Source organism: Hypanus sabinus, chromosome 10 (assembly GCF_030144855.1).
Source record: "Hypanus sabinus isolate sHypSab1 chromosome 10, sHypSab1.hap1, whole genome shotgun sequence".
Classification (NCBI taxonomy): domain Eukaryota; kingdom Metazoa; phylum Chordata; class Chondrichthyes; order Myliobatiformes; family Dasyatidae; genus Hypanus; species Hypanus sabinus.
The window spans coordinates 42,238,029-42,256,105 of NC_082715.1; the positions used below are offsets into that span (position 1 = coordinate 42,238,029).

An 18,077-nucleotide genomic window follows, 5' to 3' on the forward strand; every position below is an offset into this window, starting at 1 on the left:
CTGCTGGTTAGCATTAAGCAAGAATGAATGACAGATCAACTCTATGACAGTGATAAGAACATGGGAACAAGGGCAGGCTATCTACTCACTTGAACCTGGGTTCCCATTCAAACAGCTCTGGCTATTTTGTGAACTAGCTCCATATATACATCCCTTCTCCTGTATCTAATTATATCTTGGGTTATTAAAAATCTATTATCATCAGATTTTAAATTAGTAATTTGCCTAGTACCAGTTACTGTTTGCAGGAGTTAACTCTAAAATTTACTATTGCTGTGAAGGTGTTTTGTGATTTATCTCTTTATATTTTTGCCTCTAATTTTTTTAATGATTTGAAGATGCAGCACAGCAACAAGCCCTTCTTGCCCAATGAGCCCATTCTGCCCAATTGCACGGTTCTGACCAAATAGCTACTAACCCATACATCTTTGGGATATGGGAGGAAACGGGTGTGCCCAAGGAAGCTCGCGTGATTATGAGGAGTAGGTACAAATTCCTTACAGATGGAGGTGGGAATTGAACCCAGCTTGCTAATGCTGTAATAGTGCTATGTTAACTGCTATACTACTATGCCGCCCCAATTCTTAAACTATTCTTAAAAATTCTTGAGACTCCAGCCTGCAAAAATAATTTTTCTCTGCCTCTTTTATCAGTTCCTCTAATATCATGAAAACTGTATTAGATTTATCTTTAAACTTCCAGATATTAGGGAATGCCAAATTACTTTCCATAATCTGTTAGTTAACTCTGAATTCCATTGATTCTAGTAAATTGATGCTTAACTATTCCAAGACCAATGTAAACTTCCTCAGTCAAGCATGCTAGTTACTTGTTGGGAAGTGGTTATTATACTGTTGGCTGTTATCTAGACAAAGTGATGCTGAGCTAACTTCTTGAAATTCTGCAGATTCTGCAGTCCTGTGAGGGGTTCTCACAATGTTCGATACAGAAATGGGCACTTTCTGCCCACCTCTTTCATTCCAACCTTGATTCCTATCTACACTGATTCCATAATTAGACCCATAATTTCCCTATATCTAAATACCAATCCAAATGCCCTTAAAGCGTGGTAATTGTATTTTCCTCCTCTACTTCCTCTGGCAGCTTGTTCCAGATATTCACCACTTTCTACGTGAAAAACGTACCCCTCAGATCACCTTTAAATGTTCCCCAATTAGACCGCTTGGGAAAGCAGCCAATAACTCCTCCAACCCTGCTCATTCTCTTTGTCCCTTGTTCCATCAGGCAGAATATACAGAAATTTGCAAACATGTTTCTAAGGTTTCAAAGGTACGTTTAATATCAGAGAAATGTATACAATATACATCCTGAAATTCTTTTTCTTCGTAACCATCCACGAAAATAAAGGAGTACCCCAAAGAATGAATGACAGTTAAATGTTAGAACCTCAAAGCCCCCCAGGCTCACCCTCCTATGTGTAAGCAGCAGCAAAGCAATGATCCCCCCTCCCCCATCAGCAAAAAAAGCATCGACACCACCCACCAAGCACTCAAGCATGCAGCAAAGCATCAATAAAGTCACAGACTTGCAGTACCCCAAAGACTACTCATTCACCCGGTAATTTGACATACCACAGGCTCTCTCTCTCTCTCCCTAATAAGGGAAAAAGAGGTGTTTCCATTTCACAATGAGGGGGGAGACATAATGAAAAACTCGCTGATTTATGATGTTAATCTGCTTTCCTCCAGAGCCACAAAATCCCAAAACTCTGAAGGCGACCTAATCTTCTAGGCAATGTCCTTGGTATATCGAATAACAGCCAGTTGTGAGACCCCGAGAGCGGGTCCCATTCCTGCAAAGAACCGAAGTCAGCATGGAACTCCAGGCCAGGGTCTTCAAAAGAACCCTGAAAGGGAAAATAGAGATATTAAAGATAGACATAGAACTGTTTCCGAAGATGCAAGCAAAGGAGTCACAGATAGGTGCCATTGTCATCTAAGCTGCACTCATGTCACCCCATTATCATCAGCTTTAAGGACAGGCTCAATCCCTCTGTTACATGTCTCTTGAATAGTACTGATAATATATAAAAATGAGTTCTTGATCTTTCAGCCTGCCTTGCATGTTATTTATCTATTTGCAAGGCAGTTTGTCTGTAACTATAAATATAATTCTGCATTCAATTATTGCTTTTAACATATTATATTTGGAATGGTCTGTCTGGATGGGTACCAATAAACCATTTACCAATTAAATCTGTACCTTCCAGTTCTAGACTCCCCTGCCCTGCCCTGGAAAAAATTATGTTGACTCTTTGTCCCATCTATATCCCTCATAATTTTATAAATCTCTATAATGTCATCTCTTAGCCTCCTATGCTCCAGCAAAAATACATCAGATTTACTGTATCCTGCACCCTATATTCCAGGAACATCCTGATAAATATCTTCTACATTTTCTCTACATCTACCACATCTTGCCAGTCATAAATTGACCAGAACAGTATTCAATATTCTAAGTGCAGTCTAATCAATGTTTCATACATATGCAATGTGATGTTCCACTCTTATACTCAATGCCTTGGCCAAATATGGCATGCATGCCAAATGGCTTGTTCATTGCTCTATCCACCCATGTCACCACTTTCAGTGAACTATAGACTTGCATCCTAAACTCTCCCTCTGCCTCAATGTTCCTTTAATCATTGCCACTTACTCTGTGTATTGACAGAATCTGATTACTTGAACCGCTTTACACCACACTTATTTGGATTAAATTTCATCTGCTCTGTGCATCTTTCCATCTGATCTATGTTCTGCTGTGTCAGTAGACTACCTTCCTCACCATCTATGCCTGCACCAATTTCTGTGATCTAAAAGTTTGCAATGATCTAAGTGTGTGAGGTATCATTGGCACTGCGTGGGATCGTTCGGTGTGGAAAGCCATGATTGACCAAGCATGTAACATGCAAGGCACATGAAGAAGAAGAAGAAAAATTTGCTAATTATACCCCCTCCTCTATTTTGTTGGAAAAGGAGGTCCAGGGTTTAGATGTAGTCCTAATGAAGATATAGTAATATATTTCTAATTCAGGTTAATATACCGGGGAGGAACCTAGTGGTGATGAGATAGACCAAAGTACAATATAGCCCAGGAATGGGCCTGTCTGTGATATCAGTGCTGAATGATCACCATTCTAATCACAATGCTAAACTGATCTAAGTCTCTTCTGCTTGCACATAATCCATATCCCTCCATTGCCTGCATAACAATATTTCTATCTAAAAGCCTCTTAAATGGTACAATGATGTTTGCTTCTACCACTGTTTCTGGCAGCCCATTCCAGCCACTTACTACTCTCTTTATTAAAAACCTGCCTCACAGATCTCCTTTAAACTTTCCCCCTCTCATGATAAGTGCATGTCCTCTGGTATTAGAGATGCCTAACCTGGCAAAAAAAAATCTATCTGCCTTAACTATACCACTCATAATTTTATTAACTGTCAGGTCTCCAATCAGCATCCAATGCTTCAGCAGAGAAAACAGGTTTGTTTAACCTCTCTTTGTCACTCATACCCTCTAATCTAGGTATTATTAATTATTGTATTCCTGTCCTTCACTTCTGGTGCATTGAGTGAGAACCTTGCCGTTTCTTTAGAACTTGATAGGTTTTTTATGAGGTTGAGTTGCTGGCTGGATGCTGAACCCTGCACGGATGGAAAGTGTGCAAAGAGCCAGCTGGATTCAAATGGGGGACCACTCACCTCAAAGTCCAGTGCAGATGCAAATGTGCCACAAAGTCTTGGTAGGATTCTGGTACATCTCTTCTGTACTGTACAGACAAATGCCAAAGTGAAGATTGTCAAAAGTTTTACATAGCTCATAGCTGTAACATGACTCGGTGCCTAAACCAACGTTGTTGTTCGTTTCACACCTTGTGACACATGGGGTGGCATTTTTCCCGTTTCTGTAACATTTGACTGTTTTTTTCTACAAGGCTGGGTTGCTAACTTGACGCTCGACTGGGCACAGTTGGAAAGTGTGCGAGGGGCCAGCTGGGTTCGAATTCAGGAGCATTCGCCTTGAAGTCTGGTGCTGATGACATTACATCACCAGCCGGCTGCCTATACCAACGAAAGGACAGAAACCATATGATTCCTTTACCACCCTATCTACTAGTGTGGACCTCTCAGAAAGCTATGCATTTTGACCCTGTAATCTCTCTGTACATCATTGTGATTAAGGATCATGCCATGGACTGCATATTTTCCCTTTACACTTGACTGACCTGAGAGCAGCACCTCACACTTTCCCAGATTGAACTCCAAACTGATGTCCTCATGAGCCTGCTGCTTTTGTCTTTCTAGGTAATAGACAAAGAGGGTTTGGCAGGTGTTGACAGAGGAGCCTACGTGAGTAACTGCTGTGCATTTTGCAGATAAACGTCGCACTGGTGGCACAGGGAATGGGTGTTTAGGGTGGTGGATGGAGTGTTAATCAAACTGGCTGCTAAGTCCTCGATAGTGTCAACTTCACCTTTCTTGCAGCTGGACTCATCCAAGCAAGTGGAAGGAATTCTAATCTGCTTCTGACCATTCTCTTGATAGTGGAACAGCTTTGGAATGTCAAGATGTGAGTCATTTGCCTCAGAATATGCAACTTCTAACTTCCTCTTTTCCTTGTTGACTCCAGAGATGAAGATGGTGCTAAAGGTACTACCACTGAATATCAAGTGTATATGACAAGAGTCTCTCTTACTGGTGATGGCCTTTGCCTGGTACTTGACAAACAGGTTAATGAGCTCATCACATACATGTCATACTTATGGTGGGGGGGGGGGGTGATGTTACTTGCTTGTAATTTGAGTATAACTGAATGCTTTCTAGGTCTTGCTGCAGGCAGATATGGGCTGCTTCATTTTCTGATCAGTCACAAAGGAGCTCAGTACATGTAATTATTTATATTCTTGACTTATTGATGGGCAACAGACCATGAGGATGGTACATCAAATTAGCATTCATTTTTCAAACAACAAAATCTGGACCTTTGATGACCCCAGAGAAAAGAATGATGGCCAACAATGTGTGGAAGCTGAAGATTAAAGGAGAAGCAGCAGGTCTCCACAAATAAGAGTAAGCAAGGATGGCAGGAGCCATGTATATCTCCAATGTGGGTGGGCTCCTTCATCAGTGCAGTAACCTGTGGCACTGAAAGCTAGGATTAACAGACATTCTGTATGTGGTTAATTGTGGTCTTGCCACCCAACTGCACCTACAAGCATGATGACAGTGAAATGAAATTATAGAGCTTACAGATGGAACTTCACCCATCCCAATGTCAGAGTGAAGTTTTATTATGGCAGTGAGTACCTTTGTTGGAAACTGAAGTGAGAAGAGAGAACATTCAATACAAGTAAAACATTTCAGACATTTTAAAAAAATAATCTAGAGCCCCAAAGCAATTTTCTTAGAAGCAACCAAGATCTGTATGTTGCACAGGTGGTACCGCAACTCCATGAAACCAATACAAGGCCAAAGTAAAAAGAAAGCTGAAGTTCTCCTTCATTCTTGTGGCTGCTTTGAAGTACAGTATTGTGAAACAGACTTGTGCTCTGTGTATTTTCAACATGTCACTGTGGTAGTCAGTTATTTTTTGTAGTCAATTTTTGAGAATATGTGTGAATTTCTGGTCTGAATGGCTTTAAAATACATGCTTCTGTTCTCTTAAGGCCTGCAGAGGGAAAGAAATGATTTGGAGTGTAATTTTTTCTTCTCCACTGTTCTATTTCATACAAATCGGCTTCTTTTAAATTTAAGTGAATCTGAAGTGCCAAATAGATGTCTTCCACTAGAAAATAAACAAAGAGGAGAAGCCAGGTCCTGAACTTAAGCAGAATTGATACCAAATTTGCCTCATTTTCTTTGGCAGTCTACTCAGAATACTTTTAATTTTTTGGAAAATATATCTGCCAATAGTGCTATAGTCATAGAAAGAGGCCTATCAGCCCACTGAATACTGCTGACATTTAAAACAATGCTACTTTAAACCTATTATTTGCTGTTTTTTCATCAACTCCCCCCCTCCCCCCAGATTTTAGCACAAACCTAAACACTAAGGACAATTTCCAAAGGTTAGTTACCCTACCAACCCATGTGTTGTTGGAATATGAGAGGAAATGTGATGACTTGAAACTGCTGAACTTTGTGCTGAATCTGAAATATGGCAAATTGGAACATTACCTCATATTTTGAATGACAATCACAACATTCCAGATCCAACATTAAGTGCAACATTTTCTGATAACCAGTGTTCCAATAAATTACCACTTCTGATTTACAGCTGTAACACCCTGGTTCACAGTTTTACTGCTACGCTGTAGGTACTTAATTTTAGCAGTTCTGTAAGAGTAGTCTGTTCAGCTTTCAATCTGTTTGGATTATTGTTGAAGATAAGGGATGCTGAGGGATGTGTGTCATCCAATCAGGATGGTGGAACTGGGAGGTTTTGTGAGGGATACTAAGGTTGATCTTGGGTTTTTTTTTGTTTAGCGGGAGATGAAGAGAGATGATACTGGAGAGAACAGGTTGTAGGATTCAACCCGGTAAAGGACCATGATTGATGGAGCAAGTCGCTGGGGTCTACTGAGGATCGGTGAATATGACTTTTGGAAGAGTTGAGCTCCAACTTGTGCATATTTGACTGTTTAATTATAACAGGTCCTTTTTGTTTTTCTTTCTTTCTTTTCTTTATTAACCCTCTAGTTAAGTTAAGATTCATAATTATAATTCCTTTAGTTGTATGCAGGGTGCTGTCTGTTATATTTTGGCTCTGAGTTGTAACAGGATAGTAAATTACGCAAAATCCACACAAACCGGGGTTTGGGGTGGGAGAGCTGGCTCAAACTCACAGGTTTGGTGGGACCGAAGTGTGTATTCCCTAGACTTACGCAGCCAAGGAAACCAGCAGGGTTTCACAGCATTCAGAATATTTCATTTTGGTAATATTGAAGAAATATTCAGCTTCTCCAACCTACACTTCCTTAGGGCTGATCTTTTTTTCTCTCCTTCTTTGCACAATATCACTGTTTTCCTGCCTCTATTTTCCCCCTTCTTGTCATTTAATCTCTCCTGACTTCAGCTCCATTACTGACATCCCTGGCATTCCTCTCTGCCGCAGCTTTCTGCGTATCTTACTCTTCCTGTGTCTGATACAATCTGTGATGTTAACTCTGAGCCTCTCCCTGGTGCTGTCAGTGAACATTCTTTAAAAATACCAATCCTTTTGATGCAAATTTTCCAACAGTAGAGCTACTTTGGGAAATCCATCATTTAGAACCAACAGGGATGAAGGAACAACAATATACACTCAGTGGCCACTTTATTGGGTATTTCTTGTATCTAATAATGTGGCCTCTAAATTTATGTTTGTGAGCTTCTGCTTCCATGGCCCATCCAGTTCAAGGTTCAACAACTGTATTCACAGATGCTCTTCTGCATGCCACTGTTGCAATGTGTAGTTATTTCAGTTACTGTCGCCTTACTGTGTTCAAATATTCTGACCTCTCTCATTAACGAGGCATTTTCAACCACAGAACTGCAGCTTACTGGATTTTTTTTTTGCGGTTTTTTTGCAGCATTCTCTGTAAACTCTAGAAAAGGGGATCCCAACCTGTGGTCCACAGACCCCTCAGTTAATGGTTGGCGTCCATGGTATAACAAAGGTAGAAACTGCTGTGCGTGACAATCCCAAGAGATCAGCAGTTTCTGAGATACTGAAGTCGCCCTGTCAAGCACCAGCAAACTTTCCACGGTCAAAGTCAATTAGATCACATTACTTCCTCATTTTGATGTTGGTCTGCACAGCAAGTGAACCTCTTAGCCATGTTTGAATGATTTGTTTTTTCATTGAGTTGCTATCACATGATTGGCTGATTAGATATTTGCATTAATGAACAGGTGTATAAATGTACCTAATAAAATGGCCACTGAGTGTAGTCAGGACTTTGTGGGATTTGGAGAGGAACCTGCAAGTGATAGTGTCACCTTGTGCCTGTTGCTCAAGGTGTGGATTTGGGATCTATTGCTGAATAATTTGGCAGGGTGTGGGAATTGGAATGATAGGGCTTATAATTAGGCTGCTGGTATATAAATAGATGCAGTGTGTAATGAGATTGTGAGGAAGTGTGGGCAGATGATAGGGTAAGTTTGCATTTGGTGAGATGAGTTGAAGTGCAACATGGGGGCAAAATCAGAAAGGGTGATGAATGCAAGACTGAAGGCGTAATACTTGAATGCATACAGCTTACGGAGTAAGGTAGATGATCTTGTAGTGCAATTAGAGGTTGTCAAGAACGATGTTGGCATCACAGAATTCTAGCTGAAAGAAGGTCATGGCTGTGAGCTTAAATTCCAAAGATACACTTGTGTCAAAATGGCAGGCAGCTAGGCAGAGGGGGTGCGGTGGAGCTCTGTTGATAAAAATTGAAACCAAATCCTTAGAAATAGATGACATAGGGTCAGACAATGTAGAGTCCTTGTGAGTAGAGTTAAGAAACTGCAAGGATAAAAAAAACCCTGATTGGAGTTATATACAGGCCTCTTAATAGCAGTCAGGACATGGAATAAAAATTACAATGGGAGATAGAAAAAGGAAGTAAAAAGCCAATGTTACAATAGTCATGGGGGATTTCAATATGCAGGATGACTGAGAAAATCAGGTTGGTTGTGAATCCCTTGTGAGGGAATACCTAGAAGATGGCTTTTTAGAGAAGATTGTGGTTGAACCCATTAGAGAAAAGGCAATTCTACATTAGGTGATGTGAACCAAAACAAATTTGATTAGAGAGTTTAAGGTAAAGGAACTCATAGTGATCATAATTTGATAGAATTCATCCTGCAGTTTGAGAAGCAGAAGCTAAAATTGGAATATTACAGAGGAGTAAAGGGAATTACAGAGGAATGAAAGAGGAGCTAGCCAGAGTTTATTGGAAGGGAAAACTAGCAGGGATGATGACAGAACAACAATGGCTGGAGTTTCTAGGGAAAATTTGGAAGGTGTACGATAGATACATTCTAAAGATGAAGAAGTATTCTAAAGGGAAGATGGGGCAAGTGTAGCAGACAAGGGAACTCAAAGGGAACATAAAAGTAAAAATTGTACTGGGTCCAATGTTGTTTGTCATATACATTAATGATCTGGATGATGGGGTGGCAAATTGGATTAGTAAGTATGCAAATGATACTAAGATAGGTGGCGTTGTGGATAATGAAGTAGGTTTTCAAAGCTTGCAGAGAGATTTAGGCCAGTTAGAAGAGTGGGCTGAAAGATGGCAGATGGAGTTTAATGCTGGTAAGTGTTAGGTGCTACATTTTGGTAGGAATAATCAAAATAGGACATACTTGGTAAATAGTAGGGCATTGAGAAATGCAGTAGAACAGAGTGATCTAGGAATAATGATGCATAGCTCCTTGAAGGTGGAATCTCATGTGGAAAGGGTGGTGAAGAAAGCTTTTGGTATGTTGGCCTTTATAAATCAGAGCATTGACTATAGGAGTTGGGATGTAAAGTTAAAATTGTACAAGGCATTGGTGAGGCCAAATTTGGAGTATTATGTACAGTTCTGTTCACCGAATTATAGGAAAGATGTCAACAAAATAGAGAGAGTACAGAGGAGATTTACTAGAATGTTACCTGGGTTTCAGCACCTAAGTTACAGAGAAGGGTTGAACAAGTTAGGTCTTTATTCTTTGGAGTGTAGAAGGTTGAGGGGGGACTTGATTGAGGTATTTAAAATTATGAGGGAGATAGATGACGTGGATAGGCTTTTTCCATTGAGAGTAGGGGAGATTCAAACAAGATGACATGAGTTGAGAGTTAAGGGGCAAAGGTTTAGGGGTAACATGAAGAGGAACTTCTTTACTCAGAGTGGTAGCTGTGTGGAACGAGCTTCCAGTAGAAGTGGTAAAGGCAAGTTCAATTTTGTGATTAAAAAAAATATTGGATAGGAAAGGAATGGAGGGTTATGGGCTGAGTGCAGGTAGGTGGGATTAGGTGAGAGTGAGCGTTTGGAATGGACTAGAAGGGCTGAGATGGCCTGTTTCTGTGCTGTAATTGTTATATGGTTAAAAGAGAGGACAATAAAGCAAAAATTATTGAGAAGTTAGACAATTGGCAAGCATTTAAAAACCAATAGAAGGCATCAAAAAAGCCATATGGAGAGAAAAGATGAAAGATGAAGGGATCTAGCCAATAATATAATAAAGGATACCAAAAGTTTTTTTTTTCAAATATACTGCAGAAAGAGTAAAATAGAGGCAAGAGCAGATACCGAACTGCTTGAAAATGACACTGGATAGGTGGAAATGGGGAACAAAGAAATAGTGCCTGAACGTAACAAGAATTTTGTACCAGTCGTCACTATGGAAGACACTAGCAGCATACCAGAAATTTGACAGTGTCAGGGGGCATTGTTGGTATTACTAAGGAGAGGATGCTTAGGAAGGTGAAAGGTCTGAAGTAAAATAAATCACTTGGACCAGATAGACCCCACCCCAGGGTTCTAAAAGAGGTAGCTTAAGAGATGAGAAGGAATTAGTCATGATCTTTCAAGGGATCAATAGATTCTGGAATGGTTCTGGAAGATTTTGCAAATCCAAATGCCACTACACTCTTTAAGAAGGGAGAGAGGCGGAAAAAAAGATTGTAGTTAGCCTGACTTCAGTGATTTGGAAGATGCTGGAGTCCGTTATTAAGGATGAGGTTTTGGGGTACTTGGAGGTACATGATAATATAGGCCAAAGTCAGCATGGTTCCCTCAAGGGGAAATCTTGCCTGACAAATCTTTTGGAATTCTTTAAGAAAATAACAGGGAAGATAGAGAAAAGAGAGTAGTGGATGTTGTTTACTTGGATTTTCAGAAGGCCTTTGACAAGGTGCCATGAATGAGGCTACTTAACAAGATAAGAGCCCATGGTATTACAGGAAAGATATTAGCAAAGCTAGAAGACTGGCAGACTGGCAGGAGTGGCAATAAAGAGGGCCTTTTCTGTTTGGCTGCCAGTGACGAATGGTGTTCCACAGGGGTTGATGTTGGGACCACTTTTTCATGCTATGTGTGAATGATTTGGATGACAGCAATGAGGGCTTTGTGATCAAGTTTGCAGACAATGACAAGATAGATGGAAAGGCAAGTAATGTTGAGGAAGCAGGGAGTCTACAGAATAATTTAGACAGATTGGGAGAATGGTTAAAGAAGTGACAGATGTAATAGACTTTAGGGAATTATATGATCATTCACTTTGGTAGAAGGAATACAGGTGTAGATTATTTTCTAAACAGGGAGAACATTTTAAAGGATCAGAGATGCAAAGGGACTTGGGAGTCCTCATGAAGGGTTTCCTGCGGTAAACTTACAGTTTGAATTGGTGGTAAGGAAAGCAAATGCAATGTCAACATTCATTTCAAGTGGACTAGAAGACATTGTTCAGACTGCACCTGGAATATTGTGAGCAATTGTGGGCCCCTTATTTCAGAAAAGATGTACTGACATTGCAGCTTCATGAGAATAATTTTGGAATGAAAGAGTTAACATATGAGGAGCATTTTGATGACTCTGAGCCTGTACGCACTGGAGTTTTGAAGTATGAGGGGGAATCTCATTGAAACCTATAGAATATTGAAATGTCTGGATAGAGGATACAAGGACGTATCCTATAGCAGGTAAGTCTAGGATCAGAGGGCACAGTCTCAGACCAGAAGGATGTGAATTTAGAACAGGGATGAGGAAGAACTTCTTTAGCTAGTAGTCAATGAATCTTTGGAATTCATTGCCACAGGCGGCTGTGAATGTCAAATCATTAAGTATATTTAAAGTGGATGTTGATAGAGAAAAAGCTACCATAGGATGATAGTTGGTGTTCCTGTCATTTGGGTTATATTGCAATTATTGTGAACTCCTTCAGTTTTTGCGGCTGCTGTTCATTGACGCTTTTGGTCCAGAGTTAATTTTGCAGGAGACTGAAACATCAAGACTGCGGGCAGGCGGGCGGTGTACACTGCTGTCAAAAAAAGGCCTCTGCACGAGCATTCACTGCTCGATGGTGAACGAGTCAGCTAGTCCTCGAGTCGGGTGAATTTGATCAAGCAATGTGGCAGATTTGAACATCGGAACAGTGAGCTGTTGGTCTCCCCTCTTACTTTGGTGGGAAAGAGGGAATCTCTTTCCCTCGCTAACATTGCAAAAAAAAACATGTTTTCTTTAACTATAATTTTATGATGTTAGTACATGCCCATTTGAGATGTTGAAGTTTTGGGATGGAGAATGGTTTTTGATGGACTCCAGATCATGGTCTCTGGTGGCTTTTCTATTTCTGGCATGGTGGGAGGTGGGGTTTGATGCTTTTGCTGCTGCTTATATGTGTGAGGGGGAAGAGGGTTCTAAAGTATTCTGTCATTCATTCTTTTTCTGTTGACTGCAAAGAGTAAGGATTTCAGTTTGTATACTGTACACTCGCTCTGATATTAAACCATCGAATTTGATTCTAAGAAATAAAAAGCAAAACCCTGTGAATAACAAAAGTTTTTCTCAAAGAGTTCTGGTCATTGATTTACTCATGAATTGTTTTTTTTTGAGTTGGGTACATTGAAGTGGAGAAACATCAGGAAAAATAAAGATATTCATTTTTTTTCAGATGTTGTACTGTGAGTGATTTCCAGAGTATTTAAAATGACATCTGAATTGAATTAATTTATAATTAATTCAACTAACTAAATATATATTTAAATCACAAAAAGAAATAAACATATATTATGCTAAATAAATAAAGCAAACAGTTCATTAGATTTTGGTTAAACATCTTGATGCTCAGAAACATACCAGAACAACTGTTAATACAGGGATGCTTGTCATCTATTTCAGTCATTTATAAATTCTAGAGGTGGGCTTCATTTCTCAAGATATATTTTCTCTTTCATCAGTGCCTTTGACAAGTCTGCATTGCTATAACATAGAAAATTAGATAAAATAGTTACTAATCATTTACTCACTTTAAAATTTCTACTCTCAAATGACTCAACTGGTTTAGGAAGTTAAGCGTCAGTGAAGATATTCATGGTTCCATAATTGTCATCATTATCTGCAAATAGAAGATCAAGTATAAAAAGCTCAAGGAGATATTTTGGTTTTTGCAGTACATAATCATTGTTCCTCCATTGTTTTAGAATCTTATATGTTAGCTCACTTTGCTTTAAAGAACAGTGAGAATTTGGTATTGAGGCCAGATGTTCAATTCTATGAGTGATCCTTGAATATGTCTGCAATCTTTATTACTATTATTTTCTAATATATTGCAAAAAAGCCATGTTTTCTCCCACTATAATTTTGTAATTTTTGTGCATACCTGAATACATCAAACATCTCCAAGAAGAAAAAAAAATTAGGCATCTCTCTTTAAAGGAACGGTTTTCAGTGTTGCCCTCCAAGTTTTTGGGTTGCATATCCCATCTGTGGAATAATCTAAATCAGAAACATATGCTTTGAAACTAGAATCTGAAATTCTATAAAAAGTCAGTGACTACATTCAAGTTAACATGCCAGTAGCAAAAAAAAAAACAGAAGTGTAAGAATGGCAAAATGGGGAAAAAATTAAGCTAAAAGGAAGGAAAGATCAAAGGTGCAGATTTGCTTGGGTTTTTGATTTGCAGCTCACTTAACCCACAAACCAAACCTCCCACTGACTGCCACTTGCAGAACATCCTTTCCCTGGTAAGACGCAGTTAAATGTCGCAATAATTTACAGTCCAAAGTATATCCAAGTTGTGCTTTAGTTTTTAAAACTTATTCTCTTAGGTTTGAGATTAGTTGGAAAAGTTCAACAGAGATTGCTAATTTTTTTTCAGCATGGTAAATCATTGGATTCTGAATCAAATCACGTTCATCCTCAAGGAAGGAAAAGAATAATTTGAAATAATGTTTATTTCTAATAAAAGAATTTCAAAATACATAAATGAAAAAATGTAAAAAAAAAACTACTGACCTCATTTCCTGTAGTCCTTAGTACTGGCAGTCATACAGTTGTTCATATCATAATCTCAACCAGGTGTGCAATGTCACTGCAATAATTCTTGAATAGTACAATCCGTGTAAAAAGTATAAATCAGTCTTGTTCATGAGGATTTCTATTTTAAAATTTCCACTCTGTTTTATTATTAGCACAGACATATAACAGCGGATGTTTGAAGATACAGTTGCAAGACCTGCCTACCTTTAATGATGTGAGGTCTGTAGCTGTATTTCAATCACAGCATAAAAATGTAACAAGCTATGGTTTGTTTCTGATTTTATGCAGAGAATGCACTGCATATGGAGATGTTCAATGGTTCAGTCTTACTTCTTTATTTGGAATTCTTAAAATATTACTTTGATTTAATTTTATACAGGAAACTGTATGCTTATTTTGAAAGTTACATGGATTGTTTAGTTCTCAAAGGTTTAACTTATTCAAAGAATTGTTTTAGACTGATAAAAGTATAGTCACAATATGTAGCTTGGAAAAAAATCACTTGCAACCTATTTTACTAAGTCAAACATTAAAAGGGGGGAGGAATTCAAGAAAACAATAATTACTGGGAAAGTGACACCAAGCCAATTGTTGGCTCTAATGAACCTCAGCCTATGGTTCCAAAAGAAGTGGCTACTGAGATAGATGATCGTAAATATCACTGATCTGGAAAAGGTTCCATTAGATTGGAAAATAGTAAAACTAATTTCTTTCTTCATAAGGAAAGGAGGGCAGAAATCAGGACACTATAGGCCAGTTGCAATAACACCTCCCTTAGGATGTGTTTTTAAAATGCTACAAGTATCAAAGTTCAAAATTTAAAGTATATTTATTATCAAAGTATATATATGCCTTCTTATATTACCCTGAGATTCATTTTCTTATGGTTATTTGCTGTAGAACAAAAAATACAAACAAATAAATGAAAAGGTCTGCACAAAGACTGACAAATTTCAGAGTGAATTCAGTCATATTATGATCACTTTCCCCTAAGGGTTCTTTGACTTTAAACTCTCTAATTGTTCATCTCACAACACCCAATCCAGAATAACGGATCCCCTTGTGGGCTCAACCTCGAGCTGCTCTAAAAAGCAATCTTGTAGGCACTCTGGAAATTCCACCTCCTGCAATCCAGTACCAACCTCATTTTCCCAATCGACCTGCATATTAAAGTCCCCCATGACTATATATTGTAACATTGCTCTTTTGCAATGAAATTTCTATCTCCCATTGTAATTTCTAGACCACATCCTTACTACTTTGGGGTTCTGTTCACAACTCCCATCAGGGTCTTTTTACCCTTGCAGCTCCTTAGCTCAGAAGATACAACACCTTCTGACCCTATGTCACCTCCCTCTAACGATCTGATTTTATTTTTTACCAACAGGGCAACACCACCCCCTTTGCCTTACAGCCTGTACATTTGATACCAGATGTATCTTTAGACATTAAGCCCCCAGTTGTAATCTTCTTTCAGCCATGATTCAGTGGTGCCTATAGCATCATACCTGTCTATCTGCAACTGTGCTGCAAGCTTCATCTACCATATTCTGCATTCTGTGTGCATTCAAACACAACATCTTCAGTCCTGTGCTCACTCTTTTTGATTTTGTCCGCCTTTTACGTGGCAACTCATCCTGTTGACTGCAATTCTGCCCTTTCAGCAGCCTGTCCTCACTACTCTCACACACAAATATGTATAGAAAGATGGATAGATAGATATTTATCGATATGTGCATATTTGTATATATTTTGCATGCCAGTCCAAACTATGCAGGCCTAGAAGTACATCTCAGGTTTCTTGACAATTAAGGAGGATCTGTCAATGTTTTTCAAAAAATCCAACACTCCTAAACTGGTTTGAAGAAGGAATAGTTAGAGAGATCAGCACAAAATAATTTTAGTAATAATGTTTTAGTATTTCACATATTTTAGATTTGGCTGTGAATTGGAACAAATTTGTAGTAAACTATAATTTTTGTTTTAGAAGTAAGTTTCAGTTTGCACACCACCAACTAGCCCTCTGAAAAATTGCCAATGTTTTGAATTTTGGTTCATTTTGCATTGTAGAAAAGCTTCTGAATGAAGACTAACCAAACTTAGTCCATTAATACCATTATTGTTGGCAAAGGGAAGAGAAATTCATCCCATCCATCTGGAATAAATTCAAACAGAAATAATATGAATGGAACTTAACAATTTTTATGACAAGACTACCAGTCCATCTTCTGTTTGTCTTTTGACATAGGATCTTTGATATGAACTGACTATATCTCCAAGCTTGATATAAATAGTCAATCTAAGGTCTGAATTACTTTTATACTCAATGATTATTTAACATTCTACAAGAGAACAAACTGCTAGTTAGTAATGAGGAATGATACAAACATGAAACAGACAGCATAATTATGAAACGAATCTGGAAACAGTTCAAATGTGAATGTGCTTTATAACCATATAATTTGAATTTTTCTTCAGATTGGTCTTTCTGAAACAGAGTTAAGCAGATTACTTTATTATAATTTTAGAAGACCGTTTCATTAAAACCAAAGTAATGAACTGAAAATATTAAAAACAAAATAAGGGAAATAAATACCTGAACATACCCTTTTCTTCTGAAACTCTTGCTTGGAGATCAGAATAGAGATTGTGATCCTTCACCAAGTCTTGTTATTGTGTACTTGGAGGGGCAGATTCTTTCCCATAGTGGATTCTAATAAAGAAACCAGAGAGTAGTTGTACCATTCAGTAAGTCAGGCAGCATTGGTGGAGAAAGAAATAGGGTTAATATTTCAGGCAAATTTTCTTAAATCAGATAACCTGCTGATTGGTTCCAGGACTATCTATTTACTGCAGATTTCCACCATTTGCATTTTTTCCAGTTTTCAATAAATGGAATGCAGTGAAGGAACAGAGGGATAAATCAACCAGCAATTCTCTCTCAGCTCATCACAGACTAATGGCAGAGCTAGCAGGGTAAAAACAGTCTATTCTAATCTTCCAGGAGCTGAATGTCAATGATTCCCTTCAGAAGTGCCAATATAACTAGTTGAAGCAGCTCCATTGGAAATGTAGTTAAACTCCTTGGAAATGTTGCTTCTAAATCTGCGCACCAGCCACAATACTGGAAGCAAAAGAGATTTATAGCAAGTTATGTTTATTCTTAAATTACATTTTCCAAAAAAGGTCACCTCAGGAGATTATATATAAATAAACAACATTAAGTCAGTTGAAGGAGCATTGATAGGAACATCCCGCTGTTTTTTGGTTAGAGTCCAGCATGAAGTGAGTAAACTGGCAAGCATCCTCTCACCATTAATGATTGACAGTGAAGCCAAATGAATCCTATTATTAGTACAGAGAGCTTTGGAAGCTGCCTTATCCGAATATTCAGCTAACAGTGGACGTTGAGCTCCATCCACGTATTAAAGACAGGTGCTGCTATTTTTCTTTCCATTGTCTGGATTTCCATGGGATACAGCACACAGACAGCATCTGAGATTTCCACATCAAGGTTTTGTTGATGAATTTTATCCATCCATGCCAAAGCTTGGATGAAAATTTCTTGGAAATTCTCTGCATGCTCAGATGTGATGCATTTTGAACAGTAGTTCCATTTCTGAGCAGGGTTTGCTCTAAAGTACATAGGACCTGCCACAGGGCAGAAGCCAGATAAATGTGTCATACTTTCTTTGGGGTTTCTAAAAGATTGGCCAGAGGCAATGCTTTAACTAGAAGCTTTTTCCAATTTGCAGTTCAGAAGCAAACTTTCCTCTTGTAAAGCATCGCCTTCAGTCCTTTTTATGTATCAGTAGCTGGCCTGACAAGACAATAATCTACAGTTTTTAATCTGAGCATTAATTGTTGGCTCTGCCCAGCATTGAGTGACCCTGAAATTAACTCTTGACTTGCTCTTTTATAACCAATTTTCCAGTTTATGCTGAGTTCCAGCTTCATCCATGCACTAGGATTTTGGTGAGAGTAACATGTTGGTTCACCCTTTGAGTCAAATGATCTGCAGCAACGATGCATAGCAACACATCTGTCACTAAAATACCA

General features: G+C 38.6%; 1 long non-coding RNA gene across 2 annotated transcripts; it reads right to left on the reverse strand.

The window, feature by feature from the left end:
* Positions 1–1,283: 1,283 nt before the first annotated feature.
* On the reverse strand, positions 1,284–17,170 carry LOC132400615 (uncharacterized). Of its 2 annotated transcripts, none has more exons than XR_009514320.1 (7): positions 16,839–17,170; positions 16,625–16,731; positions 13,995–14,081; positions 13,359–13,474; positions 13,006–13,094; positions 3,726–3,793; positions 1,284–1,867 (listed from the first exon to the last, which is right to left on the reverse strand). It is a non-coding gene; the product is annotated as an uncharacterized LOC132400615 (long non-coding RNA). The 2 variants fall into 2 exon arrangements; XR_009514319.1 differs by having other exon boundaries at positions 16,615–16,731.
* Positions 17,171–18,077: the final 907 nt, after the last annotated feature.